Source organism: Eurosta solidaginis, chromosome 1 (assembly GCF_040869045.1).
Source record: "Eurosta solidaginis isolate ZX-2024a chromosome 1, ASM4086904v1, whole genome shotgun sequence".
NCBI classification, from domain to species: domain Eukaryota; kingdom Metazoa; phylum Arthropoda; class Insecta; order Diptera; family Tephritidae; genus Eurosta; species Eurosta solidaginis.
In genome coordinates, this window is record NC_090319.1 from 144,205,526 (window position 1) to 144,231,141 (window position 25,616).

Below are 25,616 nucleotides of genomic sequence, written 5' to 3' on the forward strand. Positions count from 1 at the left end.
GACCCTCACACCTGCTCTCTGAGAGCACAACTCATCCTGAAAGATTACAGGAGCAGTGGGAGCATATCTCCAAAGCACTTCGCACTACCGCCGAGGAAAAAATTGGTTACCGGCAGCCACGAAAAAACAACTAGTGGGATGAAGAATGCCGCGTTGCAACTGAAAGAAAAGACGCTGCCTACAGGGCTACGTTAAAAGCGAGTGCGACAAGAGGAGTGTGTGAACGCTATCGTGAGTTGAAAAAGGAAGCGAGACGCCTTTTCAGGAAGAAAAAAGCAGAAGCAGAAAGGCGTGAGTGCGAGGAACTTGAGCTGGTAGCCACCAGGAATAACGCCCGAAAATTTTACCAAAAAATACGGCGACAGACGGAAGGTTCTAAGACCGGGGCAAACTCCTGTAGGAACGAACGGCGACCTTGTAGCGGATGTCCAGAGAGTGCTTAGATTATGGAGGGAATACTTCTCTGCTCTCCTAAATGGATGCAGCAATTGACTGCGCAGAGATGAAGAACCCGATCCCGCAATTGATGATGACGGAATATATGTCCCCCCGCCCGATTATGACGAAGTTAGAATAGCAATGACCAGATTGAAAAACAACAAGACCGTGGGCGCTGGTGGATTGCCCGCGAAGCTATTCAAGTGCGGCGGCGAGGAGTTGGTAAGGCGCATGCAGCAGCTTCTTAGCAAAATATGGGCGGACGAGTGCATGCCCGACGGTTGGAATTTAATTGTTCTTTGCCCAGTCCACAAGAAGGGGGATAGTGCAAAATGCACCAACTATCATGGAATCAGCCTTCTTAATATCGCATATAAGGTCCTTTCAAGTGTATTGTGCGAAAGATTGAAGCCCACCGTGAACCGGCTTATTGGACCTTATCAGTGCGGCTTCAGACCTGGTAAATCTACCATCGACCAGACTTTCACAATGCGCCAAATCTTGGAAAAAACCCGTGAAAAGAGAATCGACACACATCACCTCTTCGTCGACTTTAAAGCCGCCTTCGACAGCACGAAATGGAGCTGCCTATATGCCGCTATGTCTGAATTTGGTTTCCCCGCAAAACTTATACGGCTGTGCAAAATGATTTTGAGCAACACCATCAACTCAGTCAGAATTGGGAAGGACCTCTCCGAGCTGTTCGAAACTAAACGAGGTTTCAGACAGGGTGACCCGCTATCTTGGGATTTCTTTAATTTGATGCTGGAGAAAATTATACTAGCTGCAGAACTTAACCGCAATGGAACAATATACTATAAAAGCGTGCAATTACTGGCATATGCTGATCAAATTGATATCATCGGCCTAAACACCAGCTCTGTTAGTTCTGCTTACTCCAAACTGGAAAAAGAAGCGGTAAAGATGGGTTTGATGGTGAATGAGGACAAAAAGAAGTACCTGCTGTCATCGAGCAAAGAGTCAGCGCATACGCGTCTAGGCAACCACGCTACTGTTGGCAGCCATAATTTCGAAATAGTAAAAGACTTCGTTTATTTGGGAACCAGCATCAACATCAGCACTGAAATCCAGCGAAGAATCAATCTTGCCAATAAATGCTACTTTGAACTAAGTAGGCAATTGAAAAATAAGGTCCTCTCTCGGCGAACGAAAATCATACTCTACAAGTCACTTATCGTACCCGTCCTGCTATATGGGGCAGAAGCATGGACCATGACAACAGCGGATGAAGTATCTTTGGGAGTGTTCGAGAGAAAAGTTCTTCGAAAGATTTATGGACCTCTACGCGTTGGCGAAGGCGAGTACCGAAGAAGATTTAATGATGAGCTGTACGAGCTATAAGCAGACATCAACATAGTCCAGCGAATTAAAACGCAACAGCTGTGCTGGCTAGGCCATGTTATGCGAATGAAAGATGATGCTCCGGCCAATTGTGACCAATTGTGGCCGGTTGACGGAGGGAAGGAGCGACTGGCGCGCCTTGTTGAATGGCCATAACCGTTTAGACGGTTAAGCGCCAATTAAGTAAGTAAGTAAGTAAGATTGTCGCCACTAAACTTCGGGACTGCTGCATCAAGTTCGTCGAAATGGATGTACTTTCCTATGCGCACGACCGGCCCAGACTCCTATTGCTGGACTACACTTTGGAGCTCCATTACTTCTTCACGTAGCTTCAATAATCTTAACTGCTCTTCATGGCGGTTTATTTCACCACTTGATGGTATGGCTTCAAGGCCAACAGATACGTCAGAAGCAATAGTTGGGCTTATGGCATAGTTTGCAGCGGATTCATTCATATGAGGCTGATTGGAACCATATCAGCGAACGTTGTTAGTATTCTCACTGGACATTACGACGGTCCCACCAGAGGCATCGGACAGCATAACAGCGGGCGAATTATGATGTACAGCAGTAGTAGTAACAGCAGGCAATGTAGTGGCAGCAACAGCGTTAAAAACAGGCAATGTAGTGGCGGAGGCAGCAGGTGATGTAGTGGCAGATGCAGCAGTAACGGCAAGAAATGTAGTGGCAGCGGCAGCAACAGGCAGCGGTGACAACAGGCGCTATAGTAAAAGCGGCATCGACAGGCAATTTGGCAGCGGTGACAACGGGTACCATAGTGGCAGAGGTAGTGGCAGCAGGCAATTTATTGCCAAAAGTACTAGTTACAGCGGTCGATGAAATGGCAGGGGTACCAGGAGCAGGCGGAGGTACAACGATGGTGCTATTTTCAGAAGCCTTAGGTTTTGTTTGTGTACCTGTACATTTCTGCTCCACTGTCGATGCGCTTGATGTATTAAAACGTGTGAGCGGCATTTTCACTTTTTTTCCTTTTATGGTTATAGTTTTTCTTCTAATATTTATTTATGCGAATAGAGGGTAGCACCCCACACCTGAGGATGCAATTTGTTTCTTTTAATTTAAAACGATTTGATTTATTTCTTTTGCTTTATTTTTACTTGAAAAACCTCTGCGTTTCGCTGTCACCGGAAGAAGAAGGCCACAGCGCAAAAGCATGGTATAATAAGTACATTACAGTTTAATATATTTAATTTTATATACTTAACATTAAATAGATCCCCAAAGAAGAAGACGTAAGGTAAACGTCGAAACGTGTCGGGATCAACAAATATACCCTGTTTTAATTTATGGCCACAAATGCTCATTTTAGCAAACCAAACATTTATAAATTGGCCCACCAACATAATAAAAACCTTTTTGAATAAATTTTTTTTCTTGTACGTTTATTTAAAGAAAACAATAAAAAAATAAAAATAAAAAAACGGAAAAATGCGAAATTAAATTTTGCGAATCGTCTGCCGTAACAGTTCGTAGTTTCCAACAAAGCGATGCCGCTGCAAATGGTGAGTATACCGGCCGCTCTTTAGCGTTCGTAAAATAGCGGCACCGGTTTTGGAGGAAACCCAGCCTTTAGACCGTAAAAATAAAATACATAAATAAAATGTTTGAGGTTAGGTTAGGTTGAACTGGCCGGTCCATGAGGACCTCACATAGACTGAATGCATCCGTAGTGTTACAAGAATTTGTTTTAACGACCAAACTGAAGAACCCTATCAAAAACCAGGACCTATGTTATAAAATAACTCCGTCCTCTTGGCAAATACTAGAAGCTTCCTAGTACTTAAGGCACTTACTGCTTATAGATCTGACAGCTGTATCACTCCTAATAGCTGGATTCTTAGCCTGACAAGCGCAGGGCATGAGCAAAGAACGTGCTCGATCGTTTCCTCCAACCCGCACTTCCAACAGCTGCTATGCCTGATAAAGCCTAATTTAAAGCGATGTGACGCCAGAAGGCAGTTTCCAGTCAGAATACCCGTCATAAGTATACAGTCCTCTCTCTTTAATTATAGAAGCAACTTTGTTAGTCTAAGGTTGTAAGACCTGCACATAATATTTGACACTTTACGGTTCCGCGCTTGAACCCACGCCTTTCCCCCTTGGTCGATCATGTGCACCTCTCGCCTCCACTTAATCTCTCCCAATCTAGTTGGGACGAGTGCGGAGCAAGCTTCAAGGGATGCGCCCTTTTTAGCTAGTTCCTCTGGTTTTTCATTCTCGTCTTTTCCCATATGCCCTAGGACCCAGTATAGATGTATGCTGCTCCCTGTCCCGATTCTCTCCAGAGATTGCTTACACTCTAACACGATGCCGTGCTATGCGGAATTTCTGCCTTAATTGGTGCTTGATTGTCAATATAGAGGTAACCACGGTTGCAGCTTAAGCTATTCTCTTCCAGTGTTTCTACTGCTTTGGTTAGGGCTAATATTTCCGCTTGGAAAACGCTACAGTAATCCGGCAGCCTGTATGAACTGGGTATTTCCAGATCAGCACAGTATACCGCAGACCCTGCTCCTTCCACTACTTTGGAGCCATCCGTGTACCTATGTATCACCTCGTCCACCTCTATTGCGCCCTTAAAATCTCCCGAAGCGCAGATAGGGAATCAGGTAGTCTGTTCGTCTTGTGATTGATGACGCTATACCACTATGGCCGTATCGTCGGCGCTCAAGCTACCCGAGACACCGAGCCTAGTTGCAGTTGTTAACGCTATTTTCTTTGCTACCAGGTCTACAGGTGGAATGTGCAGAATGGCATACAGTGCAGCCGTCGGGGTTCTTTTCAGGGCTCCCGTAATGCTAAGCATTGATAGCCTGCATACCCCCTCTAATTTTTTGAGGTAGGTTTTTTTTGTGTGGCTTTCCATCAAACAAGAACTCCATAGTATAGAATAGGGCCGACAATCGCTTGAAAAACCCAATGAGAAAGAGAGGGCGATAAGCCCCACGGTCACCCCAGCATTCTTTTACAAGCATAAAGTGCCGTTGGGGTCTGCTTCAACCTCTCTTCCACGTTGAGCTTCCATGACAGCTTACTGTCTAGGATGATTCCTAGATATTTTGTGCAAGGTTTCTCCTGTAGGGTCACCCCTCCTAACTTAGGCCTGGTCCAATATGGGACCTCGTACATCTGTGTAAATAAGTCCATATCCGTCTTCTCCGCGTTGGCTTTCAACCCGACATTAGATGCCCAAGCATGAATATCCCGAAGCGAACGATCCATCACCCATTCCACTTATGACATTGCAACGTCATCTGCGTTAGCCGTAAGTTTTATGAGTCCGTCATCGAATCACCTGAGTAGTTGTTTGATGATCAGCGTTCAAAACAGAGGTGATAGCACCCCTCCCTGCGGCGTGCCCCTGTCCTCTGATTTCGTGGCCCCGTACAATCCCCATGTGATGTAATCTTGCTGCAATTTAACATGCAGCCGATCCATGTGGTTAAGGTTGCATGTACTTTAATGTAATTAAGCCATCCATAATCGCCCATTTAGAAACATTGTTGAAAGGCCCGTCAATGTCTAAGAAGACTTCTGGAGTATATTCCTTATATTCCAGGGCTTTATCTATGCTTATTACCACCCTATGCAATGCGGTGTCTACCGACTTGCCTTTGGTGTACGCATGTTGTGTTGTAGAGAGCAGCTTTTCATCCACGTTGGACTTTATGTACACATCTATCAGCCTCTCAAAGGATTTGAGCAGAAATGACGTTAAGCTAATGGGTCTATAGCCTTTAGGATACACGCGACCGATCTTCCCCGGCTTTCGTAGGAAAGCTACACGAGCAGTTCTCCAATAGTGCGGTACATGATTCAGTCTTATGCACCTATGGAATCATATTTTAAGCCATTCCACGACCGCTCTACTTGCAACTTGTAGCATAGCGGAAAATATACCATTCGGGCCCGGCGATTTAAACTTTGAAAACGTCTTCTCTGCCCATTCGATCTTGGTATCGGTCACTAAGCCTGGCACTGCCCGATCCGTTTTCGAAGTGTCAGTGCTGTCTGCTGGCTCTTCTAAATCATCTCCCGACGGAAAATGTGTATCGAAAAGCACCTCAAGGGATTCCTTACTATTACGTGACCACTCCCCGTTCTCTTTCTTTATCAATCCCTGGACTACGTTTCCGCTTGCTAGGACTATTTCAACCGTGCTGCTTCGCTGGATCACTCTATGTCCGTACAGAACCTTTTCCATGAGATTCTCTTCGCCCTGAAAATTTCACGCTTGTAGATCCCTGTACTCGTCCCGACACGCTTCACTTTCCGCGGTCTTTGCTAGCTTAAACATTTATTTTACATGTCTTCTTAGAAGACACCAAACGCCAAATCCACGCGCACTAAGTCCAGAAACCTTTCCTCCCGATGAGAGCCACGGCTCCTGGATCAGCGCCGCGTCAATCGAACCCTCCTTAAGGGTTAGGAGGAGTTCGCTCGACGCCACTTTACCTTGTTGGAGGTTTATCTGTAGAACTCGCGGCATAATTGGGCTGTGTGTGCCCCTCCAGCACATTCGTCGTGACCGTATGGTCTGGGTTCACACCCCAGACAAAGCAACATCAAAATTTTAGAAATAGGGTTTTTCAATTAGAAGAAATTTTCTAAGCGAGGTCGCCCCTCGGCAGTGTTTGGCAAGCGCTCCGGGTGTATTTCTGCCATGAAAAGCTTTCAGTGAAAACTCATCTGCCTTGCAGATGCCGTTCGGAGTCGGCATAAAACATGTAGGCCCCGTCCGGCCAATTTGTAGGGAAAATCAAGAGACGCACGACGCTAATTGGAAGAGAAGCTCGGCCTTAGATCTCTTCGGAGGTTATCGCGCCTTACATTTATTTATTTAAATGGCATTTTGCCAACATGCGTTTAAAATATATCCTCCGCCTGCTTATTCATTTGGAAGATGTAGAACTGATATTCCTCCGTAGGCCGAGATACAGTAAGTACCTTCCAATCCTGTGTCAGTACGTTCAGATTCTGATTCTGCAGAAGTCGCAGCGTATCCTCCGACTTCATCACGCATGGTAACCATACCTTAACTTTTGGTACCGTAGGGATTTGCGCTTTATCCACCCCCTCAAACCTCGCGTTCGTGCCTTGCCTTTGGAGGTTTGGAACCACTTCCACCAGCCACCGCGAGCTCGCGATGTTGACGCATGCTATCATCTTCACACCATTACACCACCCCCGAATCAAAGGTTGGAAGGGGCTTGCTTGGTTGTTCCCGCATCATCTTAAGCATTATCAGCAGATCTCCGCCTTTCAGTAGTCATCTGTCCGAAAGGACTGTTACGATCAACCAGCGCCACAGTCAGTGACTGCTTTGTCACATCACTCATCTTCTCGGGAAAAGCCGGGTCTTAGAGTTATCTCCCTTTGGCACCTCCAAGAAAGCCGGAGTCTTAGCGTTAGCGCCCTTTAGTACCTCCGAGAAAGCCGGAGTCTTAGCGTTATCTCCCTTTGGCTTATAACCTATTTCCGTAGTTGACTCTTCCCTCGAACTCGCAGCTTTCGAGGTAGTTGCAACCTCGCTATTAGGGCCCATCTGTCTTACAGCGTTGGGCCTATTTGTCTTGTCCATGCGAATGCCTTGCCTCGCGGCTCTGGGACTGGGTCCTTTCTGCCTCTTGAAAGCAGGCTTGTCGCCTTACGCCGAACGTTGCCTCTTCATTCTGCCATTCGACGCTTCTCCTTCAGCGTACCGATTGCAGAACCGAGGGTTTCTCGCAGCAAACCTATTGAACTGCCTTCGACCTACTTCGACCGCCTCATGAACCCATTACAAGCGCTCGATCTCCACTTCTGTTGGGTCGACCACTACTCTCGCGTTGGACAATTCTTAGTGCTGCACGGTACTGCGAGAGAGCTCTCTTACTCCCTCTGCTCCGTACCCTTCTCCACGCTACTCTCCGTTTTCATTTCTATGCTGCTTTTCCAACACGGAGTTCATTGAATAAACACTTCGCGCGCTCCCCGGGTCCGACGTATCGCTTAATACGTATTTGTCGTAATTGGCTTGCGCCTCAGTCCCCTTATCATTGTCCTTATTACAATTAGGCAATGAGTCGTTCATATTGGTCGTACGACAACCTGCACGATAAGGCGGGCTCAGCGGTCCAGTATTAAATACTGGGAAAGAACCGTCCGCAACAGCAGCGCTCCTTACTGTGGTAAGGCCATCAATACTTCCCGAGGTGACCCGGTATAGGGAAGGCAGGCGAATTTATCCCCTGGCTGCAAATCGTCCAAAAGGCACGGTCCGCATAACACCCTGGGTTAGAAGGTTGGTAGTTCTTGGTCACCGACATCCCGCCGCCCTCCTATGAGGCGAAAGGGCGTAGATGCCAGTTCTAAAAAGATCGGCCTCATAGTCGGGCGCTATAGAGTTCGGTCAAGCCCTAACACCAACGACAAGGTGCCTACACTAGTGAAGGAATGTTTCAGGTTGAAGCTGCAAATTTTCATGTGGTTAATGTAATTTTATTGTAGCGTATTAGACGAATTTATTTTTGCCGCTTTCGCAATCGACCCCTGTTGTAAATGATTATAATTGTTGACGTGTACTAAGAGTGTTATGATATTTTACAGAACTACATAGCAATTAAACGAAATCTCTTTAAATTCTGATAGTTCATTTTCTTTAGCATTTAGGCAATGGCGAATACTCCAACGTCTGAGGGTTTCGTCTAATACGCTTTTACGACGATACGCCCAATTTGCTTCAGCGCTCATGACCAATTGTGGCCGTTGGGGTAAATTTATATATTACACCATAACGGGGCTGATTGATAAAAGCTGCAGCACTGCAACAAATTGAACTTCGGATGTTTTATCTCATGTTTTATCTTAACCTCACAATTTATATATGAAGAAGAAAGAGTGAAAAATTATCGAGAATAAGAATTGGAAAACCGTACTGCTCCAAATAACGTTATTCTTAAAATGAAGTAATTAGAGTCCGTTCACCTAACATCAGTCAGTCCAATGTTACCGAATCAATTAAAACGTCCAATGCATTGTGTACAATTCACAATGGTCCAATGAATCGAAAAGTGTCTACAAAATATCAACGATGATTGCGAAATAAATAAAACAATGAACATGAAGTGAGCAAGTGTAAAGCAATGCGAGGAAAGTAGCAAATTCCATGAAATGGAGCATAACGATTCATATGACTGTTACAAATTGGTTGCTTGTTTTGTTTTGCGAAACTAGCAGGGTGGAAATTGAAATTTTTAATTAATTGAAATGAAAAGTAAAATGTGTTTTAACCATGATACAATAAATGCTGCTAAGAAATGCTCATATTCATTAATGGTTGGATTTCAAAAAGACATTTATTAGTCAAACATTTCCAGAGGATTTGTTGTGTACAAGTAAACGACTTGCCATCGTGTGCCTATGTGAATCTAAAAGAAACAAAAGTGCTGTTCATGTCTTGTTAAGTGTAATAAATTGAATTTTGAAGTTAACAAGTTAATTGGAACGCAGTTACACTTCCATATTCCATATAAATTCGTTCAAGTTATAAGCTGGGAGGTTAAATAAACCTTCCGCGCCCAACCAACCAGTTACCGTACTAAAAATGGAGATATTCGAGTAAACTTAAAACAACGAAATTTTTAAGGTAAGATCTTTAGTTATTATAGCGTAAATTTTATCCACATACCGTTTTTCCGTAACGTTTTACAAGACGGTGCACCACCTAATTTTTATCAAAAATTATCAAAGGTGGTATCAAAAGACGGGTCGACCTCCGTTTTAAGAATCCGAAAGCGGAAATCAAAAATTTTATTTCTGTCGAAAGTTATTCACAAAAAACCGTGGTAACGTTTTACAAGACGGTGTCCCACCTAATTTGGTAATTTACTAGATGACGGTGCACTGCCTAATTGTAGTCAAATTTGACAATGGGGTTATCCAAAGACGCGCTTTGACCTCCGTATTAATAATCCGAAAGCGGAAATTGAGTTTTTTATTTCTGTCAAATGATATAAGCAAAAAATCGGTTCAAATTTTCGGTAACGTTTTACAAGACGGTGCACCGCCTAATGTTTATCGAAAACTATCAAAGTGGTATCAACACACGCGTCTCGACCTCCGTTTGAAGAATCCGAAAGCGGAAATCAAAAATTTTATTTCTATCGAAAGTTATTCACAAAAAATCGTAAAGTAACACCAAGAGGGCCCGATCCATATTTTTTTTTTTGCATAGAACACCTTTCTGCGTTGGCAGCCTTCGGCCGCGTTTATAAAAAATTAAGTATCCTGGGGGGTCCGTCACCGGTTTGGGGATCAAAACTAAATGCGCGCATTAGTGTTTGTGTGTGTACAACAAATATGACAAAGAAAAACAACAACCACATGAAAATTAGAACCGATTTTTTGCTTATATCTTTTGACAGATCGGGCGGGATTGGGCCCCATATTTTGGACCCTCTCGGGATTATTTTACGGTTTTGGTAATAGTCTAGTTGAGGGGTCGACTGCTAATACGCTACCAAAAATATCGAGAGAGGTGTCAAAAGATGCGTATTAATCTCGAGAACAATAATCCGATGGCGGAAAAGAAAAATTGTATCCATGTCCGGAGATATTTGCAGTTGAAGTTGGCGATTTGCATGTGGTTGTTGTTGTGTTTGTACCCACAAAAAAATGTGTGCATCAACGTGGCGGTAGCCACGGTTATACCACACACCCGGACTTGGCATGGCGTAGCCCAGGGTTATTTTTTATAAGCGCGGCCGAAGGCCGCCAACTCAGAAAGGTGTTCTGCGCAAAAATACTATGGATCCCACCCCCGGTTTCGGAGGCACCCGTGGGTCTTTTTTCGGTTTTTCGTTAATATCTTTTGAACGAGTTAATATTTTTATTTTCGGATTATTAATACTGATGTCAAGACGCGTGTTTTGACACCTCTCTCGACATTTTTGGTAGCGTATTAGCAGTCGACCCCTCAACTAGACTATTACCACGGTTTTTTGTGAATAACTTTCGACAGAAATTAAATTTTTGATTTCCGCTTTTGTTTTTATTAGGCAATTCATCCCAGCACAACAATTTTCGGATTCTTAAAACTGAGGAGGAGACGCGTCTTTTGATACTACCTTTGATAATCTTTGATAAAAATTAGGTGGTGCACCGTCTTGTAAAACGTTACCAAAATTATTAAAAGTTGTCATGACGCGTTTGTTTGTTTATTACGGTCTTTAAGACCTAGTTTAGAATAAATAAAAATTTGTTTCATTAGATGCTAAGTGTATTAAAATATGTAAATAACTTTTCTTTCACTTCTTAAGATTTCCACAATCTTTTATCGCAGTAGGTAATTCATTATACATTTTATACCCTATGTATTCTAGGGTCTTCTTTGCGAACTCATATTTTTGCAGTTCCTAGTTCCATAGTTATGGATCTCATGATTATATTTTATTTTATTACTAAGGTAGCTCGGTAAAATTCCCAATCTTGCATGGTGTATAAAGTTTAATGTAAAATAAGTAATTGACAGTTTTATACTGAACCAATTTAGGCAATTCAGCATTATAATTTTTGTTGTTCTAGGAGGGCTTCGTAGAATTAATAGCATTGCTTTTTGTTGTATTTGCAGTTTTTTAATTTGCATTTCATTCGCTAACAGAAGGATTGTAGGGAAATAGATAAAATGTGGTTCAATAATTAAACGATACACCAAAATTTTGTGACGTTGGCTAATATGTTTGCATGTTCTGTACATGAATCCTATCTTCTGAGCAATTTTTCTTTCAATATAGTTTATATGTTCGCCAAAGTTTTTTACCTTTAAAGTTATATTGTTTAAATCGTTGCGGCGTAAGATTTTTGAAAAATATCATGAACTTGGTCTTATCTACATTTAACTTCAATTTTCTAAGGCACAACCATTTGTATGAGGAGTCAAGATCTTCCTGTATTTTCTGCATAGCACCGTCCGCATACTTATCGCTGATTATGAACAAAGCATCATCTGCAAACAAGCGTATTTTACAATATTTTAAACATGTTTTTGTTGTTGTAGCAATGCTCGCCCCACCTAATAGCCGCGACCGATCACAAATTGTCATCAATATCCTCTAACGGGAGTCCAAGGAAACTTGCCGTTTCAACAGGGGAGGACCATAAGGAAAGGGGTGTTAGAGATGGTTGGTGTCATATGGGGACACATTGCAAGCGGGGCATACATTTTGTATGTCGGGGTTGATTCTGGATAGGTAAGAGTTTAACCTGTTACAGTATCCAGAACGAAGTTGAGCAAGAGTGACACGCGTTTCCCTGGGGAGTATGCGTTCCTCTTCCGCGAGTTTTGGATAATTTTCTTAAAGTACTGGATTCACCTGGCAATTCCCGGCATAAAGGTCCGACGCCTGTTTATGGAGTTCACCAAGGACCTGCTTGTGTTTTTTCACTTCTTACGGCTGGGTTCTCAGGTGCCGTATTTCCTCAAAATGCTTACGGAGATGACTCCTTAAGCCCCTAGGCGGTGCTGGTTCATCAATCAGATGTCTGTTGGGATGCCCAGGTTTCTGGGTATTCAACAGGAACTGTTTGGTCAGCATCTGATTTCTCCATGATGGGGAGTATTCTCGCCTCATTATGCAGATGGTGTTCTGGGGACATAAGAAGACAGCCCGTGGCGATTCTGAGAGCAGTATTTTGGCAGGCCTGTTGTTGTTGTTGTTGTAGCAATGCTCGCCCCACCTAATAGCCGCGACCGATCACAAATTGTCATCAATATCCTCTAACGGGAGTCCAAGGAAACTTGCCGTTTCAACAGGGGTGGACCATAAGGAAAGCGGTGTTAGAGGCGTTTGTTCCACATTACAACTAAAGAGATGGTTGGTGTCATGTGGGGACACATTGCAAGCAGGGCATACATTTTGTATGTCGGGGTTGATTCTGGATAGGTAAGAGTTTAACCTGTTACAGTATCCAGAACGAAGTTGAGCAAGAGCGACACGCGTTTCCCTGGGGAGTATGCGTTCCTCTTCTGCGAGTTCTGGATATTTTTCTTCAAGTACTGGATTCACCGGGCAATTCCCGACATAAAGGTCCGACGCCTGTCTATGGAGTTCACCAAGGACCTGCTTGTGTTTTTCCGCTTCATACGGCTGGGTTCTCAGGTGCCGTATTTCCTCAAAATGCTTACGGAGATGACTCCTTAGGCCCCTAGGCGGTGCTGGTTCGTCAATCAGATGTCTGTTAGGATGCCCAGGTTTCTGGGTATTCAACAGAAACTGTTTGGTCAGCATCTCATTTCTCTCCCTGATGGGGAGTATTCTCGCCTCATGCAGATGGTGTTCTGGGGACATAAGAAGACAGCCCGTGGCGATTCTGAGAGCAGTATTTTGGCAGGCCTGTAGTTTCTTCCAGTGGGTGGTTTTTAGGCTTGGGGACCATATGGGTGACGCGTAGCACGTAATCGGCTGGCTAATTGCTTTGTATGTGGTCAAGAGCGTTTCTTTATCTTTTCCCCAGGTACTGCCAGCAAGGGATTTGAGGATTTTATTACGGCTCTGAATTCTTGGAACAATTGCGGTTGCGTGCGCACCAAAATCATGATCAAACGTCACACCCAAGATTTTGGGGTGTAGGACAGTCGGTAGCGTAGTGCCATCGACGTGGATGTTCAATATGGTCGACATTTGGGGCGTCCATGTTGTAAATAAGGTCGCGGAAGATTTTGTCGGTGACAATGACAGGTTTCGCGAGGCGAAAAAACTGGAGAGATCAGGGAGATAGCCGTTTATTTTATTGCATAGCTCATCGATCTTTGGGCCTGGGCCTGTGGCCATTATTGTGCAGTCATCGGCGTAGGAAACGATTGTGACTCCTTCCGGTGGTGAAGGTAGCTTAGATATGTAGAAATTAAACAAAAGCGGGGATAGCACACCACCCTGTGGCACCCCTTGTTTAATTCTCCTTTGTTTTGATGTTTCGTTTCTGAATTGCACCGATGCCTGCCGACCACCCAGGTAATTTGCGGTCCACCTTTTAAGACATGGGGGAAGGGTAGACCCTTCCAGGTCTTCCAGTAACGAGCCATGGTTGACCGTATCAAAAGCTTTTGATAGGTCTAACGCTACGAGTACTGTTCTATGGTGGGGATATTGATTCAAACCGCAATTTATCTGGGTGCTAATGACATTTAGCGCGGAGGTAGTGCTATGGAGTTTTCTGAAGCCATGCTGATGAGGGGCTAGCTGCAAATGTGCTTGGAAATGAGGGAGCAAAATGGCTTCAAGCGTCTTTGCCACTGGCGATAGGAGAGATATTGGACGATATGACTCACCTACGTTAGCTGGTTTCCCAGGCTTTAGTAGCGGGACCACCTTGGCCATTTTCCATTTCTCGGGTATGACAAAGGTGGAAAGAGACAGGTTGAAGACATGCGCTAAATATTTGAAACCCTCTTTCCCTAGGTTTTTAAGCATCGGCATGGCTATGCCGTCTGGGCCCACTGCTTTGAATGGTTTAGCGCCACCAATGGCGTCCTCAACCTCTCTAGCGGTGATGGTAATTGGTGACGCGCTGAGTTTGTGTTTATGTGCACGTCTATTGGCTCTCCGTCTATCTTTGTCGACCGTAGGATGCATTATATATTGTCGGCAGAAAGCGCTCGCGCATTTTTTCGCATCCGACAGCACCTTATCGCCAAAGGCGATGGAAACTTTGTCTTTGTGCTTAGTCGGACTCGATAGGGACTTTACGGTGGACCAAAGTTTACCTACACCGGTAGAGAGGTTACAACCTCTTAGGTGCTCTTCCCATTTCGCCCGCTTGTGTTCGTCCACAAGCGATCTGATGTGTTGCTTTATATCCCTTATTTGGGGGTCGCCTGGATCAAGCTGTCTTATAAGGTCGCGTTCCCTCGCTAAGCTCGCGGCCTCCGCCGGGAAGTGGGGCCGGATTTCGGGAATTCTCCCGGCGGGAATGAAATGTGCCGAGGCGGATTCAATGACCTTACGGAAGGCACGCTCCCCTTGGCGGGCATCAGTCGGGATAGGGAGGGCAGCAAAGCTGCTGTCTGTTGCAGATTTATATTCTTCCCACTTTCCTTTTTTGAAGTTTATGAAAGTGCGTTTTTCGGTGACGATGAAGTCGGCGGTACGCTCGAACGAAATAAGTATGGGCAGGTGGTCGGATGCCAATGTTACCATCGGCTGCCAGTTGACGCAGTTTACGAGTTCTACGCTCACGATTGAGATATCTGGCGAGCTATAACAGCTTCCTACCATACGTGTGGGGGCGTCTCCGTTAATTGTGCAGAACGTCGTTTCGTCTATTTGATCCGCCAACATCTCACCCCTACTGTCCGCCCGCAAGTTTGAATGCCATAGGTCGTTATGGGCATTGAAATCGCCTAAGATAATGCGATTGTTGCCAGTGAGTAAGGCCTCGATATTAGGGCGGTATCCACTCGGGCAACAGGTGACAGGAGGGATGTAGATGTTGATGATTTCTAGATTTGCATCGCCTGACCGGACAGATAGGCCTTGACGTTCTAAGACATTGTCACTGCGGTCGATGCCAGGATCAAATATATGATATTGCACAGAGTGGTGTATAATAAACGCGAGGCCGCCTCCATTTCCGCTCTCGCGGTCTTTCCTGTGGACATTATAACCAGAGCAGATCTGCAATGCAGATCTTGCTGTGAGTTTAGTCTCTTGAATCGCAGCAATGCGGATGTTGTGCCGCTTCATGAAATCGACTATCTCCGTAATATTCCCAGTTAGTCCATTACAGTTGAACTGCAGAATTCTGAAGTGCATGAGGGGTGACGCCGCCACTCTAGGGGTAAGTGAGGGGTGACTACGCCTAGGTTGTGGAAGGCCAGGAAGCAATTGCTGTTGTGGCCTTGGGACTGGGCGCCCTTGGGCAAGCATTGGGGTACCCGGATGATTTGGGTTTGCGACCTGGCAACATGGCGCGATGAAACCCGTCGAGGGGTTGCCGTCGCGGAGACCAGAACATCTAGGAAAGTGGCACCACCCAAGGCAGGAGCTGCATTGAGCGGATGTCGCAAACCTATATATTCTGTGCTGGCAGACGGTGCAAACGGAGGCAGGGACTAAGAGTCTGTTTCCCTGACCTGCACAATTGCTGCCAGAAAAGATGGGAGGAGAAGAAGATGGGGGCAGGGGCTGATGCTCAGCATTGCTACCAGCTCTACTACGAAGGTAGTAGTTATGAGTGGTATCAGCTGTTTGAGTTGTTGGCGCCGTGGGGCGCGAGCAGCAGCGGGTACTTGTTGTGGCTTTCTGAGCAGGGAAGCTGCTGGAAGGTAGTGGGGATACGCTTAGGCGTAGACTACGGGACGCCCTTGGGCGTGAGCAGCAAGGAGCCACAAAAGATTTATAAAAGTTACGTGGACGTCGGGTTTTGGGATCAAGCCCAGAACAACCTGTCCGATGCAACCATCCCTTGCACGAGACACACTGAACAGAGTATGACCGTCCTAAAAAGATTCTTTTCTGGCAAATGCAGCAAAACCATTTCTCAGGACCGGGGTGAGGAGACGGACCCGGATTGGGTTCGATACCTTCCCGGAGTAAGAGAATATGTAGCAGTCCTGCTGCAAGGAGCTGCTGGGAGGATGACAATTTGTGGGAGGGACGAAACAAATTAAATGGGGTCACACTGAAATGACAGTCCTTGGTCGGGAAAAATCCCGAGTCGCTCCGATACATAGAACCGACTGCCTGTTACGGCTCTGAATTCTCGGAACAATTGCGGCTGCGTGCTCACCAAAATGTAGATTCTGATCAAACCAGGTGTAAGATGTGAGGGTGTGTGTGGTAAGGTTTACCATAAAAACATTGCGTGTGCATCTATCGATGATTATGGCCTTAATTGTTTTCAAGGTTGTAAACTTTTAAGATTTATTTGTGATGATTGCATGACTTATGTTTCCAATGTTGATGAGGCTTTAAGGGAAATCTTGGCTATTTCAGAGGTAAACAAAGTAAATTTGAAAGAGCAAAAAAGCGAAATTGAAACAATTTTGAGTGAGCATAAAAGGGAAATAAGCGCTTCCATAACTCACAACGAAAGAGAGATGAAAATAATAGTAGAAAAAATCTATAAGGTGAACTCAGAAAAACTAGAGTTAATGAAAAAAATAGAATGCTTGTGCTTAGAAAATAAGGATAAACTAAGTAAAGTTAGTATACCGAACGAGGCGTTCACTAAGCAAAAGGATGAAATTATTAATGAAGTTAAAAAGGTTGCTAATATCCCTAATGAGGCATTTAATACACAGAAAGAGGAAATTATAAAAGAGGTTAAGAAGGCTACAAATCAGAATAAAGGTTTTGACGGTGGAAATGTTTCTACATATGCCACTGTTACAAAAGGCATCCCTCCAATTGTTATTAAGCCCAAAGTGAAACAAGCCATTGAGAAAACAAAAACGGATTTAAACAAAATAGATCCATCCCATTTAAATATAGGAAGGGTACAAAACAAAAATAATGGCACGATAATTATAAGCGCTAATACAGCAGGCGACAAGGATAAAATTAGAGATACGCTAACAGAAAAGTTGGATAAAAATGTGTATAATAGAGCTGAGCCAAAAGTTTATTTTCCTAGAGTTGTGGTAGCTAATATTAGTGCAGAGCATACCGTGAGCGAAATAGTTAGCCGGATCCTTGCGCAGAATGATACACTGAGGGAAGCTAAAATGAAATGTATTACAATTAAACGCGCTAAAAAACAAAATAGAGGACAACATATTAACGCAGTTATTGAAATAGAGCATAAATATTATGAGGCCATCCTGAGACATAAGAAAATTAATGTTGGATGGGATCGCTGCCCAGTTTATGACGGTCAAACTGTAAAAAGGTGCTACAAATCTTTAGGGTTTAACCACATAGCTGCCAATTGCACTCTGAAACAGAGATGTAGTAAATGTCTGGGAGAACATGGGGCAGAAAACTGCAAGGAAAGCATGCCCATTAATAAATGTGGTAATTGCGTAGATGCCAATAATCAGTTAGGTTTTAAGCTCAATATAGACCATAACATAATGAGCCATGACTGCCCAGTTTATCAAAGGAAGCTTAAACTGGAAAGACAACGACTTGGTTTTTAGCAACCAAGACGTACAGGCCCAGTAATAAATGTTTTTGATTTGAAATGTGTCTACTTGAATATTTGTAGTTTGTTAGCAAATAAATCAGAGCTCGAAAAAATGATAGAAGAAGTGGATCCGGACATTGTTTTATGCTCAGAAACACGTATAACTTCAGATATTCATTGGAAGCGACATAATCCTCCAGACAGCTTCATTGCTCATTTGATACTGAGTAATTTCATCATTTGTATTATCACCAGCAACACCGAAAATTGCCATATCTCTCCCTTTATTTACATACTTGCAAATATATTTAATAGATTTGATAGAATTACAATATTCCACATTTATATGAGCATTGAATATTTTCGATAATAATGGACAATACGGAACCACCCAACGATTAGCAACTTCAACTTCCTGGTTATGCATTCTAATGGTTGCCGTTTTGCCATTATCATTAGGTGATCTACGTCGATACAACGGATATCCGTCATTGCCCGTTATTGTGTCTGAAGTAAATTGCCTTGGGTATCGTTTCGAACACTTCATCAAACATACATGGTGAATTCACATTTAGTTCACCGCACGGTCCATGTATCATATTTTTAACGACAACTTGAAATAACTCAGGATCATCAGTGGATCAGGAATTTCAGCTGATATAAGGTTATCGATTTGATCCGGAGTTATTTTATGTACCAGCCACATTAGTATATGTGCGTGCGGCAATCCTCCTTTCTGCCATTCGATGGAGTACATATGGCAACGCACCTCCCCAAATACATATAATTTCACAATTAAATCCATAAGTGCTTTATCTTTTTGCCGAAAAACACGCGCAGTAATGTCATGATCGGTTGTCGACTGTCCTGCAAAAAAATTGTTTTTGATGTCATCCCACTACGGATTACATGCAAATGTAATGAACAGATCCGGTCGACCGTATTTTCGTACATAACACATTGCATCTTGTGCATATTCGTTCATATCCGTGGGCTACCAATATACGAAGATGGCAATATAGCATCATTCGCTATCGCATCTTGCAAATGAATATATTGTTCGGATCTTAATTTTGCTTGGTTGAAACGAATAAAATTAAGACGTTCTGTTTCTCTTTTGGCATACATATCAACGATGTACTGATGATATAGTTTACCACATCTCAAGATATAATTTTGTTCTTGTGGACGAATCATCAATCGATACGAATAAAAATTCAAGGCACTAACATTTTCTGTACATGTAGACCTGAAAATAAGTGCAAAATGTGACTTAAGAAATTTATACAAATGATGAAATGTCAACACACTGAAAATATTATTTACCTGTTCGTGGATCAATCATTGGTATATTGATATGGTAGCCATCGTCACCTTTCCAATGCAATATTAAGTATTGTAATGCAACCTCATCAATTGTCGGTTCATTGAAGCGCCTTTCATGCTCTACAAAAGGTGTTCTATCAGCTCTTATTACGATTTTGTGATTATCAGATGGCATACGATCGAGAGCAATTTTGAACAATTGAACTAATGCGTTATGCTGATGGAAAAACCTTTGTAACTCACAAATAATTTTCCGCCTTGTATTCAAAGCAATAGCACAACGTTGATCCAATTCACGATTTTCATCACCAATAAAATAAATTTGCAAAAATTTATAATCATCGTCGGGGTATAGCAATAACGAACCAGCTTGATGATAAATTTGGTCCTGAATCTGCAACATGTATGCAATTTTAGGTATATGTTGCATAATAATTTTTAAGACTATAGAATACTTTTATGATTCAGATTGATTGGGACAATCCTGTTTAAAAATTTACCTTAAACGTCGGCATAAAATTATCTCTAATAATGTTAGTAGCACCAAAAGAAGTCATTTAAAATGCCGAATTGTATTGTTGAATATGACTCAAAAAGTGCTTCGAATTTTCAGAAGTCCCAAAAATTAATAAAGACAATGGTTCGGGTGGAGTTTCTAATGCTGGCAATCTCACTTTGCCATTAGCACAACACATGTCGGGCGTTTCACCTGGAAATTTAGCCGCATCACAATGTGGACATATTGCGTCCATTATTCCAATATATCCGTACATACTGTAATCAATCTGACTGTTGTAATTAAAAGCAGCACGCATAATTTCAGGTACAACAGATCTATTTGTGCTCGTTCATCTGGAGTCTGTGATCGCCTTTGTAATGCCGCAGCATTTGCATGACGCGTTCGGCGACCTATATTTCCTTGTGGGTCGTGGCATTTTTCTTTCAATTAAAAAAGAATAAATTAAATTTAAAAAAATGTCTACATTAATAGTGGTACACCATATGTTTTTTCAAATAAGGAAACACACATGCATTCGTGTAATTCACTTCAACAGTTCAAAACTTACCGTTTTTTGCTCGGAAATTCGCTTTGCTCTATATGTCTTCTTTTCATAAATTCACACAAACTTCAATAATTATTAAACAAAACCACTATTTGCATTTTTATGTAATAATTTGCAACGCGGTAATTTCGGACACTACTGAACGTATTGGGCTGCTTCGTTTATTCTGCTAACGAATGGTGTTGAGGCCAAAGAAAACGCTCCAGCGATGTTAACACTCCAATGTCATTTATTCTCCTAATTTGAATTTTCTTAATGCTAAGAGCCAAAGCTCTATATACCTATCTATACAAAATATTCATGTATTTCTCTATGCAAAAAAAAAAAAAAAGCACCGTAATATTGTTCGATGTCTTTACAAAGCCTACTATCTATACAAAATATTCATGTATTTCTCTATGCAAAAAAAAAAAAAAGCACCGTAATATTGTTCGATGTCTTTACAAAGCCTACTTTGTTTGTCGATCTGCCTGCTACATACATACATGTTTATATTAATATGATGCAAGTAAGTTTGTAGCTGGGAATAATAAGTAAGCTAGTTAAGACGAAAGTACATACATTTTGAGAGCGAAAGAGCGTAGCTAAGTAGGTAACAAATCGTTTAGTAAATGATTAAACTATTATTGATGTATGTATGTTAATATGAAAACGTATAATCCGCTGGCTAAGTGGGATGAATCTCACCAAACAAATGGGTTTTTGGTGTGCTTTTCAAAATAATTTCACCATACATTGAGCGCTTTTCAGCACTTTCAGGTAAAAAGATTATATTCTTATGTGATTGAATATACCATTTTAACTGGTTGTGTACATAAGAATGCAATCTCTTAATCTGAAGGCGAGTTCCCAATTGTTCTATATCTCGAGTCCTTAGTTACCCAGCGAAAAGAAAAGCCCTCTTTTCATTAGCATTTATCAACAACTTACAATGGATACTCATGTAGTTCAAACACATCCTAGGGTTATCCGGGTCCACGTTTTGGTCTATATCTCGAGACCCTAGTCACGGAGGGGCATGAAAAATAATCTATAAGGTAAGTGTCCCTAATTTCGTGGTAGTACGTTTTTTCGTGGCATTTCGATTTTTTCTTCCAAACAAGGAATTGGGGGAGTGTTTCTTTAAACCGAAAATTTCATAATAAAGATTGGTTTTTATGGTATAATAATTGATATTTTACTAATTTTTAATACTAAACCTAATATTAAATATCAAGCAATATAAAGTTGGAAGCTCGGAAAATGAGCCTGTTGTAAGGAGGCCCCTTAAGTAAAGTGATAAGGAGTCCAGTGTATTTTGTTAAGCCTGTAAAAATTGTATCGGTAAATTTTTTTTATGATGATAATTTTTTGGTATTTAGTGAACATTTCTTAAACGTTTCCATTACTGCAAAACTCATTCCAATACTTTTTTTAACTTTTTGTTTCAATATTTCTAACCCACGAAATTAGGGACACACTTTTTTTGTGATGTATCTAATTTCGTGGTACCCACGAAATTAGGGTAATATAATACTTTATGTTTTTCATATTTTCTTTAACATTTCATAAGAAACCATATTTTTTAAGTATTTTAATTATTAAATAAACCCCCGAGGGAGATTTTGATGTAATTTCGTTGTACACTTTTATTAATCTATTCGTTAATATTTTAATCAAAAAGCTCTGCGAAGCACAACATTTTAACGAAATAATGGCATTATAGAACTTTTGTTTATTCAATAATTTTTCGTTTAATTTAAAAAAATTTATCAAGATTTCAACTTCTTTACTATTGTTTTGAATGAATATTGATAATAAAAAAAAAAAATTTGAATATAAACCTCAAATTACCGCTTAAAGCGATGCCACGAATTTACGTACACCAAATTTTGTGCATGCCCCTAATTTCGTGGTATACTGCGCATTTACATTTCAGCAGGAAAGCACGCATTTTTGGAGTGGAGTTATTTATGCGCGTATTTTTTCAAATAAATTTAAGAAAACTGCCTCAAACTTAATTCGATCTCTATTCGCTGATTATTGGGTTAATAACTTAATTTTATAGAAAAAAATGACAAAAGCTTGTTACACAAAAGAAGATTTGACAGAAGCGCTTAATGGTGTCACTAATGAAAAAAATAAAAAACAAAAATAAGAAAAATTTTTTAGTAATAATAAATAAAAGTAATTTTTAGAAAAGTAACAATTTACATCAATTGAATAAATTTTTTTTATTGTTTATTTTTGTTTTAAACCTTTTTCATTTAATGTTACTTATTTCATATCAATAATGTCTAAAGTTCTAAGAAATCTTAGATTTAATGAAAATATACAAAACAAACAAAAAATCAAAAAGAAAATAACAACAAAAAAATAAAAATAAAAAGTTTTTGAAAAGTACGTACATTAAACTAATATTTTTTACTTATTTATTTTGGTCTTGAAACTTTCTTTTCATAAATAAAATAACAACGAAAAAAAAAAATAGTTTAAATTTTAAATTTCTGAATATGAATTTCAGTAAATGAATTTGTGTATCTTTAGGAATTTGCCCTTGAAATCAGTTATAACTATTTTTTTCCATAAAATTTGAGTTTCACGAAATTAGGGACGCTTTACCACGGAATTAGGTACATCAGAAAATTTTTGCCACAAAATTAGGTACATTTGAGGTGCTCACATATTTTTTGATTTATATAAATTAAAACATTTGTTAGTTTTGTTTGAAGGTAGGTGGAAAATTATCTTAATTGATCAACTAAGTAGGAAAAATTTCCTTTTTTAGTTTTCCTTCATTTGTTTTAACGCAAGAGAGGTAGAAAGTCAGAAAAATCCTTAGCACCACGAAATTAGGCACACTTACCTTACTTAGCAATCATCAACAGCTCTCATTTGCTACCCATATTGTACAAACACATCCTAAAGTTATCCGGGTCCACGTTTTGGTCTATATCTCGAGACCCTAGTCACGGAGCGGCATGAAAAATACTCTATACTATAGCATTCATCAACATCTTCCATTTGATACCCATATTGTACAAACACATCCGAGGGTTACCCGGGTCCACGTTTAGGCCTATATCTCGAGACCGTTGTATCCGATTCTTAAAATTTCAAAACACAAACCATCTACTGAATAGTCAGAACAAAGCCTAAAAATTTGGTTTGGAGAGGTGAGCCCGTTCGTGAGTTATAAAATCACAATGAAAAATGGCATTCATTTTTATATATATAAGTAGATATTCACTCACACGTATATAAAACCCAGTTTCAAATACAAGCAACTGGTCTCCAACTCAGTCTAAAGGGTACACTCGCAACTCACCCCAAATTTACTTATCATACTCTAACATTCTAAAAACTTATTTAGTAATCTTCGGTAAATACTTTCAAATCGCTTCCAATAGGATCACTCGCGAAACATCCCGTATTTGTCCCAAGTCTCTACCGGGTAAACACATCTACATAGTTGGAGGTATCCACTTATACACATACATATTCCCACAAAATATTTGCTAGTGCGAATAGAATAACAGCTAGCAAACGCACAGTGGGCCGAAAATAATAAAATCTTCTACAAAATGTTTCAACTCATATATAATTACTCACGCATAAATAAATAAATAAACTTAACACAATGCCGACTGAAAAGGAAGATAAGCTACCAGTTGCTCAGCAACCAGCCATAAGAACCCGGTCGAAGTCCCAAGCTGACGATGAAGAAGCCACATTATCGTACAAAAAATTTGTATACGAAACCGCAAGGCTGGACAAATTTTGTCGGAAGTTGTGGAGCATAGGAGAAAATGATCATATAGAGGCTGGACTCAAAACATACCTTGATCAACTCGAAAAATATATGGCTTTGGTAGACGCTACTAGTGAAAACCTCCAAATAAGCTACCTTGAAGAGGAAACCCGAGATCAATGTCAAATAAAATACGACTCATCGAATGACGGAGCACTGCATACAAAGCTCAGGATAAACGAATTTCTTAGTAAATTCAAAATCAAGCGATGATGAACACGCCAGAGCAGATTCCAATACCCGCCCCCTCAAAAACTAGAAATTTCCTTAAAGTACCTGCATGTGACACGGAAATCTTCTATGGAGGATACGAAGAATGGCCTTCGTTTAGGGATATGTTCACTGCAGTGTACATAAATCACCCCCAATTATCCCAAGCTCGAAAACTATATCACCTTCGACACAAAACTCGCGGAAAGGTACTACTTCTCATTAAAAACTATGCTCTCAATAATTTTAATTTCCAACTTGCGTGGGGTGCACTCAAATCTCGTTGCGAAAATCGCAGGATTGTCGTTGACAATAAAATAAAAACCCTCTTTAATATACAGTCTGTTAGTACTGAAAATGGAGAAAAAATTCAAATTATACAGACGACAATAAATAATTGTGTTCCGAATCTGAAAGCGAATGGTGTGTCCACAGAAAGTTGGGACCCAATGCTTATATATCTCGCCTCCTTAAAACTCCCAGACGAATCGCTCGCGTTATGGGAACAATCCCTAAATTCTCGAAAGGAATTACCTCTCCGAAATGGATCAGCTCCTCACTAGTCGTTATGAAGTGGTCGACCGGCTAACCACTTACAGGCCAAATAAACTTAAGTCAACTCAACCTAGTTTCACGTCCCGCTCCTCCACTCCTAGCTATCAACCATTCCAATCTCCGAACATGTCTCATTCGTTCCATGGCGAGCAAAAACGCCACGCCTTATGTAAGCTATGCAACTCCAATCACTCTATGATGAGTTGCACAAAATTCAAAGATCTTTCAGTTGCAGATAGAAACAAATTTGTTAGAGAAAAGAACTACTGCAAAAACTGTTTGGCGTACTCTCACTCTGAAAGAGAGTGTAAAAGCAGCTTCACCTGCGTATATTGCCAAAACGCAATACAAAAACAGAAAGTCTACACAAAATTCCGTCACATCTCACGTGAGCCTCGAAGAAGAAAGGCCAAGCACCTCAAAGCAGGCCGCAGCGACAAATCCACATCGTGCATTTCAAAGCAATGATGGAAATGTTCTCTCACATTTCTCGAGTAGTAGCGAAAGAACCCTACTACCCACAGCAATGGTTCCCGTTCAGCATAACGGAGAAATAACTAACCTCAGAGCTCTCATAGACCAAGGATCTGAAAAAAATTTTGTAACCTCTCGTATACAAAAGCTGCTTCATCTACCAACAACAAAAAGTCAGTTCAAAATACAGGGTATGGGCGGAGGTACAGTTCAAAACTCGAACAAAATATGTTCACTAACGATATGCTCCCCGGACCTCACAACAGAATTGC

General features: G+C 41.4%; 1 protein-coding gene across 3 annotated transcripts in view; it reads left to right on the forward strand.

Moving 5' to 3' along the window:
- The first annotated feature begins 8,653 nt into the window (after positions 1-8,653).
- Positions 8,654-25,616, forward strand: part of LOC137236858 (axin-like) — a 1,106,688-nt gene continuing 1,089,725 nt past the window's right edge. For all 3 annotated transcript variants that reach the window (XM_067759895.1, XM_067759900.1, XM_067759901.1), the window contains exon 1: positions 8,654-9,448. The gene's annotated coding sequence lies outside the window, so the exon portion shown is untranslated. The remainder of the gene's footprint in view (positions 9,449-25,616) is intronic.